This window comes from Pan troglodytes, chromosome 16, assembly GCF_028858775.2.
Source record: "Pan troglodytes isolate AG18354 chromosome 16, NHGRI_mPanTro3-v2.0_pri, whole genome shotgun sequence".
NCBI lineage: Eukaryota > Metazoa > Chordata > Mammalia > Primates > Hominidae > Pan > Pan troglodytes.
Window position 1 is genome coordinate 18,337,618 of NC_072414.2, and position 20,754 is coordinate 18,358,371.

General features: G+C 50.5%; 1 pseudogene; it reads right to left on the reverse strand.

Annotated features, from left to right (window-relative positions):
* Positions 1 to 14,243: 14,243 nt before the first annotated feature.
* LOC112208112 (double homeobox protein 4-like protein 4) lies at positions 14,244 to 15,512 on the reverse strand (annotated as a pseudogene).
* Between the last annotated feature and the right edge of the window lie 5,242 nt (positions 15,513 to 20,754).

Sequence of the window (20,754 nt, forward strand, 5' to 3'; positions counted from 1 at the left end):
TGAAATATCTCTGCACTGATCAACTAGGTGATGTAACTCTTGTCTAGGCTCTGCCTACAGAGGCGTTTTCACATTTCCCTGAACTGATGAGAAAGGTGATGTAACTCTTCTCTAGGCTCTGCCAACAGGGGCATTTTCACATATCCCTGAACTGATGACAAAGGTGATGCAACTCTTCTCTATGCTCTGCCTACAGGGGACATTGTGACATATCTCTGCACCGATCACCCAGGTGACGCAACTCTTCTCTATGCTCTGCCTACAGGGGCATTGTGACATATCTCTGCACTGATCACGCAGGTGATGTAATGGTTTTCTAGTCTCTGCCTACAGAGGGCGTTGTGACATCACTCTGCACGGATCACCCGGGTTATGTAACTCTTTTCTAGGCTCTGCCTATGGGGGCATTGAGACTTATCTCTGCACTGATGACCCAGTAGAACTGACTCTTGTCTAAGCTCTGCCTAGAGGGACATTGGGACATTTCTCTGCACTGATCGCTGAGGTGATGCAAATCTTGTCTAGGCTTTGCCTTCAGTGGGATTTATGATATATCTCTGCACTGATCACCCAGGTGATGTAACTCTTGTCTAGGCTCTGCTTACAGGGAGTATTGTGAGATATCTCTGCACTGATCACCCAGGTGATGTAACACTTGTCTGGGCTCTGCCTTCAGGGGCATTTTAACATATCACTGCACTGATCACCGGGATGATGCATCTCTTGTGTAGGCTTCGCCGACAGGGGGCATTGAGACATATCTCTGCACTGAACACCGAGGTGATGCAACTCTTGTCTGGGATCTGCTTAAAGGTGGCATTGTGACATATCTCTGCCCTGATCACCCAGGTGACGTAACTCTTGTCTAGGCTCTGCCTACTAGAGATATTGTGACATATCTCCTCACTGATCACCCAGGTGATGTCACTTTTGTGAAGGATATGGCTATAGGGACATTGTGACCTGTCACTGCACTGATCACACAGCTGATGTAACTCTTTTGTAGGCTCTGGCTACAGGGGGCTTCAGACACATCTCTGCACTGATCACCCATGTGATGTAACCCTTGTCTAGGCTCTGCCAAAAGGGGGCATTGTGACATAACTGTGCACTGATCACCCATGTGATGGGACTCTTGTCCACTCTCTGCCTACGGGGGCCATTGTGAAATATCTCTGCACTGATCACCCAGGTGATGGACTCTTGTCTAATATCTGCCTACATGGACATTGTGACACATCTCTGAACTGATCAACCAAGTGATGAAACTCTTGTCTAGGCTCTGCCTACACGTGCTTTGTTACACATCTCTGCACTGATCACCCTGGTGGGGGGAACTCTTGTCTACGCTCTGCCTACAGGAGGCTTTATGACTTATACCTTCACTGATAACCTAGGTGTTGTAACATTTGTATAGGCTCTGCCTACACGGGAATTCTCACATATCTATGCACTGATCACCCGGGTGATGTAACTCCTGTCTAGGTTCAGCCTACAGGAGCGTTTTGACATATATCTGCACTGATCGCCTAGGTGATGTAACCCTTGTCAAAGCTCTGCCTATAGGGGCATTGTGACAGATCTCTCCACTGCTCAGCCAGGCGATGTAACAATTGTCTGGGCATTGCCTAGAGGGGGCTTTGTGATATACATTTCCACTGATCAAACAGGTGATGTAACCCTTGTCAAGGTTCTGCTTACAGGGGCTATGTGACATATCTCTGCACTGATCACCCCAGGGAGGAAACACTTGTCTACACTCTGCCTACCAGAGGCTTTACGACTTATCCCTGCACTGATCACTAGGTGATGTAACACTTGTCTAGGCTCTGTCTACACGGAAATTTTCACATATCTCTACACTGATCACCCAAGTGATGTAACCCTTGTCTAGGTTCAGCCTACTGGGGATTTCTGACATACCTATGCACTGATCACCGAGGTGATGTAAATCATTTCCAGGCTTTTTTACAGGGGACCTTGTGATATATCTCTCCAATGATCACCCAAATGATGCAAATCTTCTCTTGGCTCCGCAGGAAGGGGGCATTGTGACATATTTCTGAACTGATCATGCAGGAGATGTAACTATTCTCCAGGCTTTGACTGAAGAGCTTTGGAAGGTGTTGGGAGAGCCTAAGCCACAATTTCCCGGACGGACAAGGGCCCAGAGAGTCCAGCGGGCTCCCTTGCACGTCAGCCGGGGTGCGCAATGGGCGCAGGTCTAGCCAGGAGTCCGGCAAAGAGAGCTAGATGTCTGTGTTCCACCGCCATGCGCTCCATGGTGGCAGCCGTGAGGCTGCAGGGGCACGCGAGGACCGGTGATGGTGGCGCAGAGGCGCAGAGGACGCGAGCCGCTGGAGGGTTGCCAGGCCTGAACTGTGCGGGGGGAAGGCGAACCACGAGGGAGCAGGGTGACAACCGCCGGGGGCCGCGTTGCACAGGCCGCCTGCCTGTGTGTTCGCCCTGCCACCCTGTTCTCGGTGTCTGGCCCTTCGATTCTGAAACCAGATCTCACTCCTGTACTCCGGGAGGCCCATCTCTCTGGCCAGCTCTTTGATGGCGGCGATGCCTGGAAAGCGATCCTTCTCAAAGGCTCAGAGGAGCAGGGTGGTCTGGGATCCGGTGACGGCGGTCCGATTTCGCCTGCCTTCTTGCGGGCAGCGTCTCCCTGTCCATGGCCGAGATTCCCACCGGTGCTGCCTCAGCTGTCGTGTCCTCTCATTCTAAAACCAAATCTGGATCCTGGGCTCCGGAATGCCAATGGCCTGGGCCAGCCATTCTCTGTTGGCGATGCCGGGGTATGGGCTCCACTCAACGCAGACTCACAGGGCCTCCCTTTGTCTTGGGGTCCAAACGAGTCTCCTTTGCTGTCCCCATCCCCGGGCTTCCGCAGGGAGGGTGCCGTCCAAAGGTGTCGGGAGGGCCATCGCGGTGAGCCCCGGCCAGAATTTCATGGACGGACACGGGCAGAGAGAGGCCGGCGGGCTCCCATGCACCTCAGCCGGCCTGTGCACTGCGGCAGGTGCAGCCAGGAGGCCTGCCCGGACTGCCAGACAGCGTGTTTTATTATGTCCCAAAGGCTGGCAGGCTCCACCCATTCATGAATGGCGGTGAGCCCTGGGAGAGCCCGCCCCACCCCAGAAGTGTCCCAGGGCGTCGAAGCCTGCGGTCGTGGGTGGGTGGGGTTGGGGGGGAGGGCGTGGTGATGGTGGTAGTAGGGCTGTAGAGATGAAGAGGAAGGGGGCGTGGGGGAAGGGATGAGCGGGGCGCGTTTCAGGGGCTGGCTATCGGGACCTCTCCAGGAATCCCGTGGGAACTGGACGCCGCTCTCTGGGCTCCCACATGTCTTCAGCAGGGAGAAACCGGCCTGGGAGGGTGGAGGGGAGTGTGGAACTGAACCTCCGTGGGAGTCTTGAGTGTTCCAGGCCCTCTCTCCGTGAAGGAGGCAGTGCTTGTGGGTGTCACCATTGCCGGGACAGTCTGACACACGCCGGCGTGTGGCTCTCATTCATTTCCATGTAGGAGACCAGAGCGAGACCCCAGAGAGAAGATGCCTCCCCGGCGTGATGGCCTGACGATGGATTCCCGTGAGCGGCAACATGGGGAGTCTGCAGTGTGGCCGGTTTGGAAACTGGCAAGGAGAGTGAAGGCACCATGCCAGTCTTCCACCCTTCCCCACATGTTTCCGGGTGCCCGCAGAACTCGAGGAGCAGTCAGCATGACACATCTCTGAACTGATCAACAAAGTGATGTAACACTTGTGTAAGCTCTGCCTACAGAGGCTTTGTGACATATCTCTGCACTGATGACCCAGGTGATGGGACTATTGTCTAGGCTCTGCCTACAAGGGCATTGTGACATATCTCTACACTGATCAGCCAGGTGATGTAACTCTTGTGTTGGATCTGCCTATGGGGGAATTGTGACATATTTCTGCACTGATCACCCAGGTGATGGGACTCTTGTCTAGGCTCTGTGTTTAGGGCATTGTGACATATCTCTGCGCTGATCACCCAAGTGATGTAACTGTTTTCTAGTCTCAGCCTACTGAGGGCGTTGTGACATCACTCTGCACGGATCACCCGGGTTATGTAACTCTTGTCTAGGCTCTGCCTACGGGGGCATTGTGACTTATGTCTGCCCTGATCACCAAGGAGATGTGACTCTTGTCTAAGCTCTGCCTAGAGGGACATTGGGACATATCTCTGCACCGATCGCTGAGGTGATATAAAACTTGTCTAGGCTTTGCCTACATTGGGATCTATGACATATCTCTGCACTGATGACCCAGGTGATGTAACTCTTGTCTAGGCTCTGCCTACTGGAGATATTTTGACATATCTCCGCACTGATCACCTAGGTGATGTCACTTTTCTCAAGGATATGGCTACATGGACATTGTGACATGTCACTGCACTGACCACACAGCTGATGTAACTCTTGTCTAGGCTCTGGCTACAAGGGGCTTGTGACACATGTCTGCACTGATCACCTAGGTGATGTAACCCTTGTCTAGGCTCTGCCAAAAGGGGGCATTGTGACATAACTCTGCACTGATCACCCAGGTGATGGGACCCTTGACTAGGCTCTGCCTACAGGGGCATTGTGACATATCTCTGCAGTGATCACGCAGGTGATGTAACTCTTGTCTATATCTGCCTATTGGGGGCATTGTGGCATATTTCTGCACTGATCACCCAGTAGATGGACTCTTGTCTTGGATATGCTTATGGGGGCATAGTGACATATCTCCGCATTGATCACTCATGTGATGTAACGCTTGTCTAAGCTGTGCCCAAAGGGGAATTGTGACAGATATCACACTGATCACCCAGGTGATGTAACAATTTTCTGGGATTTGTCTACAGGGGGCTTTGTGACATATCTTTGCACTGATCACCCAAGAGATGTAACTCCTTTCTAGGCTCGGCCTACAGGGGCTTTGTGACGTATTTCTGCACTGATCACCCAGGTGATGTAACACTTGTTTAGGCTCTGCCTACAGGGGCTTTGTGAAATATATCTGTACTGATCACCCATGTGATGTAACTCGTGTCTAGTCTCCACCTACAGGGGGTATTGTGACGTATATCTGCATCTATCACCCAGGTGATGTTACTCTTGTCTAGGCTCCACCTACAGGGGGTATTGTGCTATAACTCTACACAGGTCACTTGGTTATGTAACTCTTGTCCCCTCTCTGCCTGCAGGGTCATTGTGAACTATCTCTGCACTGATCACCCAGGTGATGGGACTCTTCTCTATACTCTGCCTAGAGGGGGATTTGTGACATATCTCTGCATTGATCACCCAGGTGATGGAAGTCTTCTTTAGGCTCTGTCTATGAGGGCATTGTGTCAAATATCTGCACTGATCACCCAGGTGATGTAACTCTTGTCTAGGCTCTGTCTTCAGGGATTTTTCTCACATATGACTGCACTGATCACCTTGGTGATGTGAGCCTTGTATGGGCTTTGCCTGTGGAAGGCTTTATGACATATCTATGCACTGATCTCTGAGGTGATGCAACTCTTGTCTAGGCACTGCCTGCAGGGGACATTGGTACATATCTCTGCACTGATAACCGAAGTGATGGACTCTTGTCTTAGATCTGACAACATGGACATTGTGACACATCTCTGAACTGATCAACCAAGTGATGAAACTCTGGTCTAGGCTCTCCCTACAGGGGCTTTGTGACACATCTCTGCACTGATCACCCTGGGGAGAGAACTCTTTACCACGCTCTGCCTATAGGAGGCTTTATGACTTATAACTGCACTGATAACCTAGGTGATGTAACACTTGTCTGGGCTCCGCCTACACGGGAATTCTCACATATCTCTGCACTGATCACTCATGTGATGTAACGCTTGTCTAAGCTGAGCTTAAAGGGGAATAGTGACAGATATCTCCACTGATCACCCAGGTGATGAAACAATTTTCTGGGATTTGTCTACAGGGGGCTTTGTGACATATCTTTACACTGATCAACCAGGAGATGTATCTCTTGTCTAGGCTTGGCCTACAGGGGCTTTGTGACATATTTCTGCACTGATCACCCTGGTGATGTAACTCTTATTTAGGCTCTGCCTACAGGGGCTTTGTGACATATCTCTGCACTGATCACCCAGAAGATGTAACTCTTGTCTAGGCTCCATCTACACGGGATATTGTGACGTATCTCAGCGCTGATCACCCAGGTGATGTAACTCTTGTCTAGGCTCCACCAACCGGGGGTATTGTGACATATCTCTGCCCTGATCACCCAGGTGATGTAACATTTATCTAGCCTCTGCCTACAAGGTCGTTTTGACATAGCTCTGCACACATCACCTAGGTTATGTAACTGTTGTCCACTTTCTGCCTACAGGGGGCATTGTGAAATGTCTCTGCTCTGATCACCCAGGTGATGGGACTCTTCTCTATACTCTGCCTAGAGGTGGATTTGTGACATATCTCTGCACTGATCACCCAGGTGATGGAAGTCTTGTCTAGGCTCTGTCTATGGGGGCATTGTGTCAAATATCTGCACTGATTACCCAGGTGATGTAAGTATTTTCTCGGCTCTGTCTACAGGGATTTTTGGGACATATCACTGCAATATTCACCTAGGTGATGTAAGACTTTAATGGGCTTTGCCTACAGAAGTCTTTGTGACATATCTTTGCACTGATCTCTGAGGTGATGCAACTCTTGTCTAGGTACTGCCTACAGGGGACATTGGTACATATCTCTGCACTGATGACCCAGGTGATGGACTGCTGTCTTAGATCTGCCTACATGGACATTGTGACAAATCTCTGAACTGATCAACCAAGTGATGAAACTCTTGTGTAGGCTCTGCCTACAGGGGCTTTGTGACACATCTCTGCACTGATCACCCTGGGGAGGAGAGTCTTGACTACACTCAGCCTACAGGAGGCTTTATGAGTTATACCTGCACCGCTAACCTAGGTGATGTAACACTTGTCAAGGCTCTGCCTACACGGGAATTCACACATATCTCTGCACTGATCACCCAGGTGATGTAACTCTGGTCTAGGTTCTGTTTACAGGGGGTATGGTGACATATCTCTGTAATGATCACCTAAGTGATGTAACACTTGTGTAGGCTGTGCCTACAGGGGTATTTTGACATATCCCTGCACTGTTAACCGAGGTGATGTAACTCTTGTCAAGTCTGTGCCCACAGGGGTATTCAGACATATCTCTGCACTAATCCAGAGGTGATCCGACTCTTGCCTGGTCTCTGCCTACTGGGGACATTTTGACATGTCTCTGCACTGATCTCCCAGGTGCTGTAACTTCAGTCTGGGCTCCGGCTACATGGCATTGTGACATATCACTGCACTGATCACCCAGGGTAAATAACTCTTGTCTAGGTTCGAAAGACAGGGGGCTTGTGACATATCTGTGCACTGATCACCCAGGTGATATAAGTCTTCACTAGGATCTGCCTACAGGTTGCTTTGTGACATATCCCTGCAATGATCACGCAGGTGATACAGCAATTTTCAAGGCTCTGCATACAGGGCATTGCGATGTATCTCTGTACTGATCACCTAGGTCATGAAACTCTTGTCTAGGCTCTGCCTACAGGGGCTTTGTGACATATCTCTGCACTGATCACCCAGGTGATGGGATTTTGTCTAGACTCTGCCTATGGGTTCATTGTGACATATCTCTACAATGATCACCCAGGTCATGTAACCCTTGTGTTGGATCTGCCTATGGGGGCATTGTGACATATTTCTGCACTGATCACCCAGGTGATGGGACCCTTGTCCAGGCTCTGTGTATGGGGGCTTTGTGATATATCTCTGCACTGATCACCCAGGTGATGCAACGCTAGACTAGGTTCTGCCTACGGGGCATAGTGACATATCACTGCATTGATCACCGAGGTGATGTATCTCATGTGCAGGGTCTGCCTATAGGGGGCCTTGTGACATATCTCTGCACTGATCATGTAGGTAATGTAACTCTTCCTTATGTTCTGCCTGCAGGGCAGAGATATTGACAAATATCTCTGCACTGATCACCCAGGTGATGGGACTCTTCTCTAGGCTCTGCCTACAGGGGTTTGTGACATATCTCTGCACTGATCACCGAGGTGATATAATTCTTGTCTAGGCTCCGCCTACATAGAGTATTGTGACTTCTCTCTGCACTGATCACCCAGGTGATGTAACTCTTGACTACGCTCTGCCTACGTGGCATACTGACATATCACTGCATTGATCACCGAGGTGATGTAACTCTTGTCCAGGATCTGCCTATAGGGGGCTTTGTGACATATCCCTGCACTGATCATCTAGGTGATGAAAGTCTTGCTTACGCTCTGCCTGCAGGGGCATTGTGAAATATCTCTGTACTGATCACCCAGGTGATGGGACTCTTCTCTAGGCTCTGCCTACTGGGGGCATTGTCACATATTTCTGCACTGATCACCCAGGTGACGGACTCTTGTCTTGGATTGGCCTATGGGGTCATTGTGACATATCTCTGCACTGATCACCCAGGTGATATAACTCTTGTCTAGGCTCTGCCTACAGGGTTCTTGTGACATATCCCTGCAATGATCACCCAGGTGATATAACTCTTCTCTAGGATCTGTTTACAGGGTGCGTTGTGACATATCCCTGCAATGATCACCCAGGTGATATACCACTTGTCAAGGCTCTGCCTACAGGGGCATTGCTATGTATCTCTGCACTGATCACCTAGGTCATGTAATTCTTGTCTACGCTCTGCCTACATTGGCATTGTGACATATCTCTGCACTGATCACCCAGGTGATGTAACTCTTTTCTAAGATCTGCCTACAGGGTGCTTTGTGACATATCACTGCAATGATCACCCAGCTGATGTACCACTTGTCAAGGCTCTGCCTACAGGGACATTGCGATGTATCTCTGCACTGATCACCTAGGTCATGTAACCCTTGTCTAGGCTCTGCCTACAGTGGCATTGTGACATATCTATGCACTGATCATCCAAGTCATGTAACTCTTGTCTAGGATCTGCCAAAAGGGATTTTGTGACATAACTCTACACTGATCATCCCGGTTTTGGGGCTTTTGCCTAGGCTCTGCCTAAGGGGGCATTGTGACATAATTCTGCACTGGTCACCAAGGTGACAGACTCTTGCCTTGGATCTGCCTAAGGGGGCATTGTGACATATCTCTGCACTGATCACCCAGGTGATGTAACTGTTGCATAAGCTCTGCCTACAGGGGAATTGTGAGAGATCTCGCCACTGATCACCCAAGGGATGTAACTATTGTCTATGCTTTGCCTACAGGGGGCTTTGTGACATACTTTGCACTGATCACCCAAGGGATGTAACTATTGTCTATGCTTTGCCTACAGGGGGCTTTGTGACATACTTTGCACTGATCACCCAAGTAATGTAACTCATCTAAGTTCTGCCTACAGAAGCTTTGTGACATATCCCTGCACTGATCACTTAGGTGATGTAACATTTTATAAGCACTGCCTACAGGGAATTTTGACAAATCTTTGCACTGATCACCTAGGTGATGTAACTCTTGTCTACCCTCTGCCCAGATGGGGCATTGTGAAATGTCTCTGCACTGATCACCCAGGTGATTCAACTCTTCTCTATGATCTGTCTACAGGGGGTATTGTGAAATATGTCTGCACTGATCAACTAGGTGATGTAACTCTTGTCTAGGCTCTGTCTACAGGGGTGTTTTCACATATCCCTGAACTGATGACAAAGGTGATGTAACTCTTGCCTAGGCTTTGCCTACAGGGGACATTGTGAGATATCTCTGCACTGATCACCCAGGTGATGCAACTCTTCTCTATGCTCTGCCTACAGGGGACATTGTGACACATCTCAGCACTGATCACCCAGGTTATGTAACCCTTGTCTAGGCTCTGCCAAAAGGGGGCATTGTGAAATAACTCTGCACTGATCACCCAGGTGATGGGACTCTTGTATATGCTCTGCCTACAGGGGCACTGTGACATATCTCTGCAGTTATCACACAGGTGATGTAACTCTTGTCTATATCTGCCTACTGGCGGAATTGTTGTATATTTCTGCACTGATCACCCAGGTGATGGACTCTTCTCTTGGATCTGCCTTTTGGGGCATAGAGACATATATCTGCACTGATCACTCCTGTGTTGAAACGCTTGTCTAAGCTGCGCCTAAAGGGGAATTGTGACAGATATCTCCACTTATCACCCAGGTGATGTAACAATATTCTGGGATTTGTCTACAGGGGGCTTTGTGACATATATTTGCACTGATCACCCAGGAGATGTAACTCTTTTCTAGGCTCGGCCTACAGGGGCTTTGTGACATATTTCTTCACTGATCACCCAGGTGATATACCACTTGTCAAGGCTCTGCCTGCAGGGGCATTGTGACAGAACTCTGCACTGATCACCCAGGTGACGTAACTCTTGTCTAGGCTCCACCTACTGGGGGTATTGTGACGTATCTCTGCACTTATCACCCATGTGATCTTACATTTATCTAGTCTCAGCCTACAGGGGCGTTTTGACATAGCTCTGCACAGATCAACTGGGTTATGTAACTCTTGTCCACTCTCTGCCTACAGGGGGCATTGTGAAATATCTCTGCACTGATCACCCAGGTGATGGAAGTATTGTCTAGGCTCTGTCTATGGGGGTATTGTGTCAAATATCAGCACTGATCACCCAGCTGATGTAACTCTTGTCTAGGCTCTGTCTGTAGAGATTTTTGTGACATATCACAGCACTGATTCCCTAGATGATGTAAGCCTTGTATGGGCTTTGCCTACAGAAGGCTTTATGACATATCTCTGCACTGATCTATGAGGTGATGCAACTCTTGTCTAGGCACTGCCTACAGGGGACATTGGTAGATATCTCTGCACTAATCACCCAGGTGATGGACTCTTGTCTTAGGTCTGCCTACATGGATATTGTGACACATCTCTGAACTGATCACCCAAGAGATGAAACTCTTGTCTAGGCTCTGCCTACAGGGGCTTTGTGACACATCTCTGAACTGATCACCCTGGGGAGGGAACTCTTTTCTAAGCTCTGCCTACAGGAGGCTTTATGACTTATACCTGCACTGATAACCTAGGTGATGTAACACTTGTCTAGGCTCTGCCTACACGAGAATTCTCACATATCTCTGAACTGATCACCCAGGTGACAGACTCTTCTTCTCTTGCATCTGCCTATGGGGGCTTTGTGACATATTTCTGTACTGGTCACCCAGGTGATGTAACTCTTGTTTAGGCTCCACCTACAGGGTGTATTGTGATGTATCACTGCACTGACCTCCCAGGTGATGTAACATTAATCTAGGCTCTGCCTACTGGAGATATTGTGACATATCTCCACAGTGATCACACAGGTGATGTCACTTTTCTCAAGGATATGGCTACAGGGACATTGTGACATGTCACTGCACTGATCACACAGCTGATGTAACACTTGTCTAGGCTCCGGCTACAGGGGACTTGTGACACATCTCTGTACTAATCACCCAGGTCATGTAACCCTTGTCTAGGCTCCGCCAAAAGGGGGCATTGTGACATAATTCTGCACTGATCATCCAGGTGACGGGACTCTTGTCTAGGTTCTGCCTTCAGGGTCATTGTGACATACCTCTGCAGTGATCACACAGGTGATGTAACTCTTGTCTATATCTGCCTACCTGCGGCATTGTGGCATGCTTCTGCATTGATCACCCAGGTGATGGACTTTTTTCTTGGATCTGCCTATGGTGGCATAGTGACATATCTCTGCAGTGATCACTCATGTGATGTAACGCTTGTCTAAGCTGCGCCTAAAGGTGAATAGTGACAGATATCGCCACTGATCACCCAGGTGATTTAACAATTTTCTGGGATTTGTGTACAGGGAGCTTTGTGACATATCTTTGCACAGATCACCCAGGAGATGTAAGTCTTTTCTAGGCTGGGCCTACAGGGGTTTTGTGACATATTTCTGCACTGATCACCCAGGTGATGTAACATGTTTAGGCTCTGCCTACAGGGGCTTTGTGACGTATCTTTGCACTGATCACCCAGGTGATGTAACTCTTGTCTAAGCTCCACCTACAGTGTGTATTGTGACGTATCTCTGCACTGATCACCCAGGTGATCTAACATTTATCTAGGCTCTGCCTACAGGGGCGTTTTGACATAGTTCTGCACAGATAACCTAGGTTATGTAACTCTTGTCCACTCTGCCTACAGGGGGCATTGTGAAATATCTCTGCACTGATCACCCAGGTGATGGGACTCTTCTCTATACTCTGCCTAGAGGTGGATTTGTGACATATCTCTGCACTGATCACCCAGGTGATGGAAGTCTTGTCTAGGCTCTGTTTATGGGGGCATTGTGTCAAATATCTGCACTGATCACCCAGGTGATGTAACTCTTTTCTAGTCTCTGTCTATAGGGATTTGTGTGAGATATCACTGCACTGATAACCTAGGTGATGTAAGCCTTGTATGGGCTTTGCGTACAGAAGACTTTGTGACATATCTATGCACTGATCTCTGATGTGATGCAACTCTTGTCTAGGCACTACCTACAGGGGACACTGGTACATATCTCTGCACTGATCACCCTGGTGTTGGACACTTGTCTTAGATCTGCCTACATGGACATTTTGACACATCTCTGAAGTGATCAACCAAGTGATGAAACTCTTGTCTAAGCTCTGCCTAGAGGGTCTTTGTGACACGTCTCTGCACTGATCACCCTGGGGAGAAAACTCTTGTCTAAGCTCTGCCTAAAGGAGGCTTTATGACTTATACCTGCACTGATAACCTAGGTGATGTAATACTTGTCTAGGCTCTGCCTACATGGGAATTCTCACATATCTCTGCACTGGTCACCCAGGTGATGTAACTCCTGTCTATCTTCAGCGTACAGGAGCGTTTTGACATATCTGTGCACTGATTACCCAGGCGATGCAACCTTTGTCTAAGCTCTGCCTACAGGGGCATTGTGACAGATCTCTCCACTGCTCACCCTGGTGATTTAACAATTGTCTGGGCTTTGCCTATGGGGGACTTTGTGATATTCATTTCCACTGATCAAACAGGTGATGTAACCCTTGTCAAGGTTGTGCTTACAGGGGCTTTGTGATATATCTCTGCACTGATCACCCCAGGGAGGAAACACTTGTCTACACTCTGCCTACAGGAGGCTTTACGACTTATCCCTGCACTGATCACTAGGTGATGCAACCCTTGTCTAGGCTCTGTCTACACGGGAATTTTCACATATGTGTACACTGATCACCTAAGTGATGTAACCCTTGTCTAGGTTCAGCCTACTGGGGATTTCCGACATAACTATCAACTGATTACCGAGGTGTTGTAAATCATTTCCAGTCTTTTTGTACAGGGGACATTGTGATATATCTCTCGACTGATTACCCAAATGATACAAATCTTCTATAGGCTCCCCAAGGAGAGGGCATTGTGACATATTTCTGAACTGATCATCCAGGAGATGTAACCATTCTCCAGGCTTTGACTAAAGAGCTTTAGAAGGTGTTGGGAAAGCCTCAGCCAGAATTTCACGGACGGACAAGGGCACAGAGAGGCCTGCGGGCTCTCTTGCATGTCAGCGTGTGTGCGCAATGAGCGCAGGTCTGGCCAGGAGGCCGGCAAAGCGAGCTAGATGTCTGCGTTCCGCTGCCAGGCGGTCCATGTTGGCAGCTGGGAAGCTGCACGGGACGGGCGGTCCGTCGACAACGGCGCGGAGGAGCAGAGGAGGCGAGCCACCGGAGGGGTGTCAGGCCTGGACGCTGCGCGGGCCCAGTGTTTCGCGGGACGGGGGTCTCCACCAAGCCCAGGGGAGGATGCATTTTCCAGGGTGGGTGTTGGGGGTGGGGAGGGGGTGGTTAGGCGTGGGTGGGGTGGTGGAATGGCATGTGAGCTCTGCCCAGGCTGCTCCCACAGCCCGGACGCCTGCCTGCAAACCCGCGCGTGCGCAGTAGGCGGCCCACCTGCTGGTTACTGGGTCGGCTCTGGGAACCCCGGGATGCCCAGGAAGGAATGGCAGTTCTCCGCTCTGTGGTGTCTCTCACCGGGCCTAGACCTAGAAGGCAGGGATCCCAGGGCGGTCAGCCCGGTGGAGGGGTTGGGGGGAAGACACGCAGCTCCATAGCCAGCCATGTGTTCCCCACGAAAGAGAGGCCACCGCCCTGCCCCGACCCGACCCCGTACAAACCCCGCGTCCTAAAGCTCCTCCAGCACAGCCCGGTATTCTTCCTCGCTGAGGGGTGCTTCCAGCGAGGCGGCCTCTTCCAAGGCCTGCAGCTTCCCCGGGGCCTCCGTATCTTGGAAAGGTTGTGCCTGCTGCAGAAACTCTGGGCTCTCCAGGAGTTCATCCAGTAGCAGGCAGGAGGGGAGTCCAGACGAGCGCCCCGGCTCCAGGAGCGAATGGGAGGGCGCCGGTATGCCTTTCTTCTGCCCCTGCCGCACGGAGGCCTCCGGGGGCGCTGGCAGGCGAGGTGGAGCTGCCCCGGCTTGGGGTTCCCACCCCGTCCCGGCGACCTGTGGACCCTGGCCGAAGCCCCAACACGGACTCCCCTGTGAAGAGGGTGGCGCAAGCATACCTTGGCCCTGTGGCCCCGCTTGAGCCGGCCCAGGCTTTCCCACCACGCAATGTCCCAGCAGGCTGTCGCGCTGCGGGTCCTGGTCCTCCCGGCTTTTGCCCGGGTGCGGAGGCCACCGAGGAGCCTGAGGGTGGGAGAGCGCCCCTTCCGGAGGAGCTGTTGCGGCATAGGCATAATCCCCGTGTGCCAGGGCATGTTGGGAGATCCCATCTGCTGGCGTGGCCTGGCTGGGCTGGAGCACGGGGACGGCCCTCTCTCCCTGGCTTGGGAATGTGCCCTGTGGGAGAGCCCCAGGAGCGCAGGGCACGTGGGGTGCGGGAAGCCCCATTCCCCACGCGCCGGTGTGGGCGAAGGCGACCCTCGAGGGAGCAGGGTGACACCCGCCTGGGGCCGCGTTGCACAGGCCGCCTGCCTGCACGGGCGACCTGCCAGCCTGTCCCGGGTGCCTGGTCCTTCAATTTTGAAACCAGATCTGAATCCTGGACTCCAGGAGGCCCGTCTCTCTGGCCAGCTCTTCCCTGGCAGCGATGCCTGGAGAGCGATCCTTCTCAAAGGCTCGGAGAAGCAGGGCAGTCAGGGATCCGGAGACGGCGGTCTGCTTTCGCATGCTTTCTTGCGGGCCGCGTCTTCCAGGCCAGGGCCGAGATTCCCGCCAGTGCTGCCTCAGCTGGCGTGACCTCTCATTCTGAAACCAAATCTGGACGCTGGGCTCTGGAATGCCAATGTCCTGGGCCAGCCGTTCTCTGGTGGTGATGCCCGGGTACGGATTCCACTCAAAGCAGGCTCACAAGGCCTCGCTTTGTCTTGGGGTCCAAACGAGTCTCCTTCACCGTCCCTGTCCCCGGGCTTCCGCCGGGAAAGTGCCATCCGAAGGTGTCTGGAGGGCCATTGCGGAGAGCCCCAGCCGGAAATTCACGGATGGACAAGGGTAGAGAGGGGCCGGCAGGCTCCCGTGCACCTCAGCCAGCCTGTGCACTGGGACAGGTGCAGCCAGGAGGCCTGCCCAGACAGCCAGCCAGCGGCTCTTATAAAGTCCCGTAGGCAGGCAGGCTCCACCACTTCATGAATGGCTGTGAGCCCTTGGACAGCACGCCCCACACCAGAAAGGTCCCAGGGCAATCAGGCCTGTGGCCGGGAGGTGGTGGGATGGGGGGGAGGGCGTAGTGATTGTGGTGGTGAGGCCGTAGAGATGAAGTGGAAGGGGGCAAGGGAGAAGCGGTGAGGGGGGCTCATTTCGGGGGCTGGCTCTCCGGACCTCTCCAGGAATCCCACGGGAACTGGAAGCCGCTCTCTGGGCTGCGACACGTCTTCAGCAGTCAGAAACCGGCCTTGGAGGGTGTAGGGGAGTGGGGAACTTAACCTCCGTGGGAGTCTGGAGTGTTCCAGGGCCTCTCTCCGTGAAGGAGGCAATGCCAGTGGGTGTCTCCGTTGCTGGGATATTCTCACACACGCAGGAGTGTGACTCTCGTTCATTTCCACGTAGGAGACCCCAGCGAGCCCCAGAGAGAAGATGCCTCCCTGGCGTGATGGCCTGACGATGGATTCCTGTGTCCAGCAACATGGGGAGTCTGCAGTGTGGCCGGTTTGGAAACTGGCAAGGAGAGCGAAGGCACCATGCTGGTCTTCCACCCTTCCCTGCATGTTTCCGGGTGCCCGCACAGCTCCGGGAGAAAACATTCAGCATGACACATCTCTGAACTGATCAACAAAGTGATGTAACACTTGTCTAGGCTCTGCCTACAGGGTCTTTGTGACATATCTCTGCACTGATCACCCAGGTGATGGGACTTTTGTCTAGGCTCTGCCTATGGGGAAATTGTGACATGTATCTACACTGATCAACCAGGTGATGTAACTCGTGTTGGATCTGCCTAGGGGACATTGTGACATATTTCTGCACTGATCACCCAGGTGATGGGACTCTTGTCTAGGCTCTCTGTATGGGGCTTTGTGACATATCTCTGCACTGATCACCTAGGTGATGTAACGCTTGACTAGGCTCTGCCTACGGGACATAGTGACATATCACTGCATTGATAACCGAGGTGATGTAACTGTTGTCCAGGCTCTGCCTATAGTGGGCCTTGTGACATATCTCTGCACTAATCATGTAGTTGATGTAACTCTTGCTTACGCTCTGCCTGCAGGGGCATTGTGAAATATCTCTGCAATGATCACCCAGGTGATGGGACTCTTCTCTTGGCTGTGCCCACAGGGGGCATTGTCACATATTTCTGCACTGATCACCCAGGTGACGGACTCTTTTCTTGGATTTGCCTATGGGGTCATTGTGGCATATCTCTGCACTGATCACCCAGGTGATGTAACTCTGCTCTAAGCTCTGCCTAAAGGGGCATTGTGACATATCCCTGCACTGATCACCCAGGTGATATAACTGTTGTATAAGCTCTGCCGACAGGGGAATTGTGAGAGATCTCACCACTGATCACCCAAGTGATGAACTATTTTATAGGCTTTGACTACAGGGGGCTTTGCGACATACCTTGGCACTGATCACCCAGCTGATGTAACTCATCTAAATTCTGCCTACAGGAGCTTTGTGACATATCTCTGCACTGATCACTTAGGTGATGTAACACTTTTATAAGCACCACCTACAGGGAATTTTGACAAATCTCTGCACTGATGACTTAGGTGATGTAATTCTTGTCTACCCTCTGCCCAAAGGGAGAATTGTGAAATATCTCTGCACTGATCATCCAGGTGATTCAACTCTTGTCTAGGATCTGCCTAGAGGGGGTATTGTGGAATAACTCTGCACTGAACAACTTGGTGATATATCTGTTGTCTAGGTTCTGCCTACAGGGGCGTTTTCACATATCTCTGAACTGATGATAAAGGTGATGGAACTCTTGCCTAGGCTTTGCCTACAGGGGACATTGTGACATATCTCTCCACACATCACCCAGGTGATGCAACTCTTCTCTAGGCTCTGCCTACAGGGGGCATTGTGACATATCTCTGCACTGATCACCCAGGTGATGGGGCTTTTTTCTAGGCTCTGCCTATGGGTGCATTGTGACATATCTCTACACTGATCACCCAGGTGATGTAACACTTGTGTTGGATCTGCCTATGGGAGCATGGTGACATATATCTGCACTGATCACCCAGATGATGGGACAGTTGTCTACACTCTGTTTATGGGGGATTTGTGACATATCTCTGCACTGATCACCCAGGTGATGTAACGCTTGACTAGGCTCTGCCTACGGGGCATAGTGACATATCGCTGCATTGATCACCTAGGTGATGTAACCCTTCTCCAGGCTGTGACTATAGGGGGACTTGTGACATGTCTCTGCACTGATCATCTAGGTGATGTAACTCTTGCTTAAGGTCTGCCTGCAGGGGCATTGTGAAATATCTCTGCACTGATCACACAGGTGAAGGGACTCTTCATGAGACTCTGCCTACTGGGGGCTTTGTCACATATTTCTGCACTGATCACCCACGTGACGGACTCTTGTCTTGGATTTGCCTATGGGGGCATTGTGACATATCTCTGCACTGATCAACCTGGTGATGTAACTCTTGTCTAACCTCTGCCTAAAGGGGCATTGTGACAGATCTCTGCACTGATCACTCAGGTGATGTAACTATTGTCTAGGCTCTGCTTAAAGGGGTCTTGTCATATATCTCTCCACTGATCACCCAGGTGATGCAACTTTTGTCTCGGCTCTGCTTACAGGGGGTATTGTGACATATCTCTGCACTGATCACGTAAGTGATGTAACACTTTTGTAGGCTCTGCCTACAGGGCCATTTTGACATATCTCTGCACTGTTAAACGAGGTGACGTTACTCTTGTCTAGGCTGTGCCCACAGGGGGATTGAGACATATCTCTGCACTGATCCCGAGGTGATCCAACTCTTGCCTGGTCTCTGCCTACTGGGGACATTGTGACATATCTCTGCACTGATCTCCCAGGTGCTGTAAATTTAATCTAGGCTCTGGCTACACTGTATTGTTACATATCACTGCACTGATCACCCAGGTGATATAACACTTATCTAGGCTCTGCCTACAGGGGGCTTGTGACATATCCCTGCAAAGATAACTCAGGTGATATAACTCTTACCTGGGATCCGCCTACAGGGTGCTTTGTGACATATCCCTGCAAAGATAACCCAGGTGACGTGCCGCTTGTCAAGGTTCTGCATACAGGGACACTGCGATCTATCTCTGCACTGATCAAGTAGGTCATGTAACCGTTGTCTCGGCTCTGCCTACAGTGGCATTGTGACATATCTCTGCACTGATCATCCAAGCGATGTAACTCTTGTCTAGGATCTGCCTAAAGGGACTTTGTGACATAACTCTGCACTGATCATCCAGGAGTTGGGGCTTTTGTCTAGGCTCTGCCTAAGGGGGCATTGTGACTTATTTCTGCACTCATCACCCAGGTGACGGACTCTCGTCTTCGATCTGCCTATGGGGGTATTGTGACATATCTCTGCACTGATCGCCCAGGTGACGTAACTGTTGTATACTCTCTGCCTTCAGGGGAATTGTGAGAGATCTCGCCACTGATCACCCAAGTGATGTAACCATTTTCTAGGCTTTGCCTCCAGGGGGCTTTGTGACATGCCTTTCCACTGATCACCCAGGTGATGTAACTCATCATAGTTCTGCCTACAGGAGCTTTGTGACATATCTCTGCACTGATCACTTAGGTGATGTAACACTTTTGTAAGGACTGCCTACAGGGAATTTTGACAAATCTCTGCACTGATCACCTAGGTGATGTAACTCTTGTCTAAACTCTGCCCAAAGGGGGCATTGTGAAATATCTCTGCGCTGATCACCCAGGTGATTAAACTCTTGTCTAGGATCTGCCTACAGGTGGTATTGTGAAATATCTCTGCACTGATCAACTAGGTGATGTAACTCTTGTCTAGGCTCTGCCTAGAGGGGCGTTTTCACATACCTCTGAACTGATGACAAAGGTGATGTACCTTTGCCTAGGCTTTGCCTACAGGGGACATTGTGAAATATATCTGCACTGATCACCCAGGTGATGTAACTCTTGCCTAGGCTTTACCTACAGTGGACATTGTGAAATATATCTACACTGATCACCCAGGTGTTGTAACTCTTGCCTAGGCTTTGTCTACAGTGGACATTGTGGCATATCTCTGCACTGATCACTCAGGTGATGCAACTCTTCTCTTTTCTTTGCCTGCAAAGGACATTGTGACATTTCTCTGCACTGATCACCCATGTGATGCAACTCTTCTCTAGACTCTGCCTCCAGGGGACATTGTGAAATATATCTGCACTGATCACCCAGGTGATGTAACAATATTCTAGTCTCTGCCTACAGGGTGATTTGTGACATATCCCTGCAATGATCATGCAGATGATGTACAACTTTTCAAGGCTCTGCCTACAGGGACATTGCGATGTATCTCTGCACTGATCACCTAGGTCATATAACTCTTGTCTAGGCTCTGCCTACAGTGGCATTATGACATAACTCTGCACTGATCACACAGGTGATTCAACTCTTGTCTAGTATCTGCCTACAGGGGGTATTGTGAAATATCACTGCACTGATCAACTAGGTGGGGTAACTGTTGTCTAGGCTCTGCCTACAGGGTCGTTTTCACATATCGATGGACTGATGACAAAACTGTTAAAACTCATGCCTAGGCTTTTCCTACAGGGGACATTGTGACATATCTCTTCATTGATCACCCAAGTGATGCAACTCTTCTCTAGACTCTGCCTCCAGGGGACATTGTGAAATATATCTGCACTGATCACCCAGGTGATGTAACAATATTCTAGTCTCTGCCTACAGGGTGCTTTGTGACATATCCGTGCAATGATCATGCAGATGATGTACAACTTTTCAAGGCTCTGCCTATAGGGACATTGCGATTTATCTCTGCACTGATCACCTAGGTCATGTAACTCTTGTCTAGGCTCTGCCTACAGTGGCATTATGACATAACTCTGCACTGATCACACAGGTGATTCAACTCTTGTCTAGTATCTGCCTACAGGGGGTATTGTGAAATATCACTGCACTGATCAACTAGGTGGGGTAACTGTTGTCTAGGCTCTGCCTACAGGGTCGTTTTCACATATCGATGGACTGATG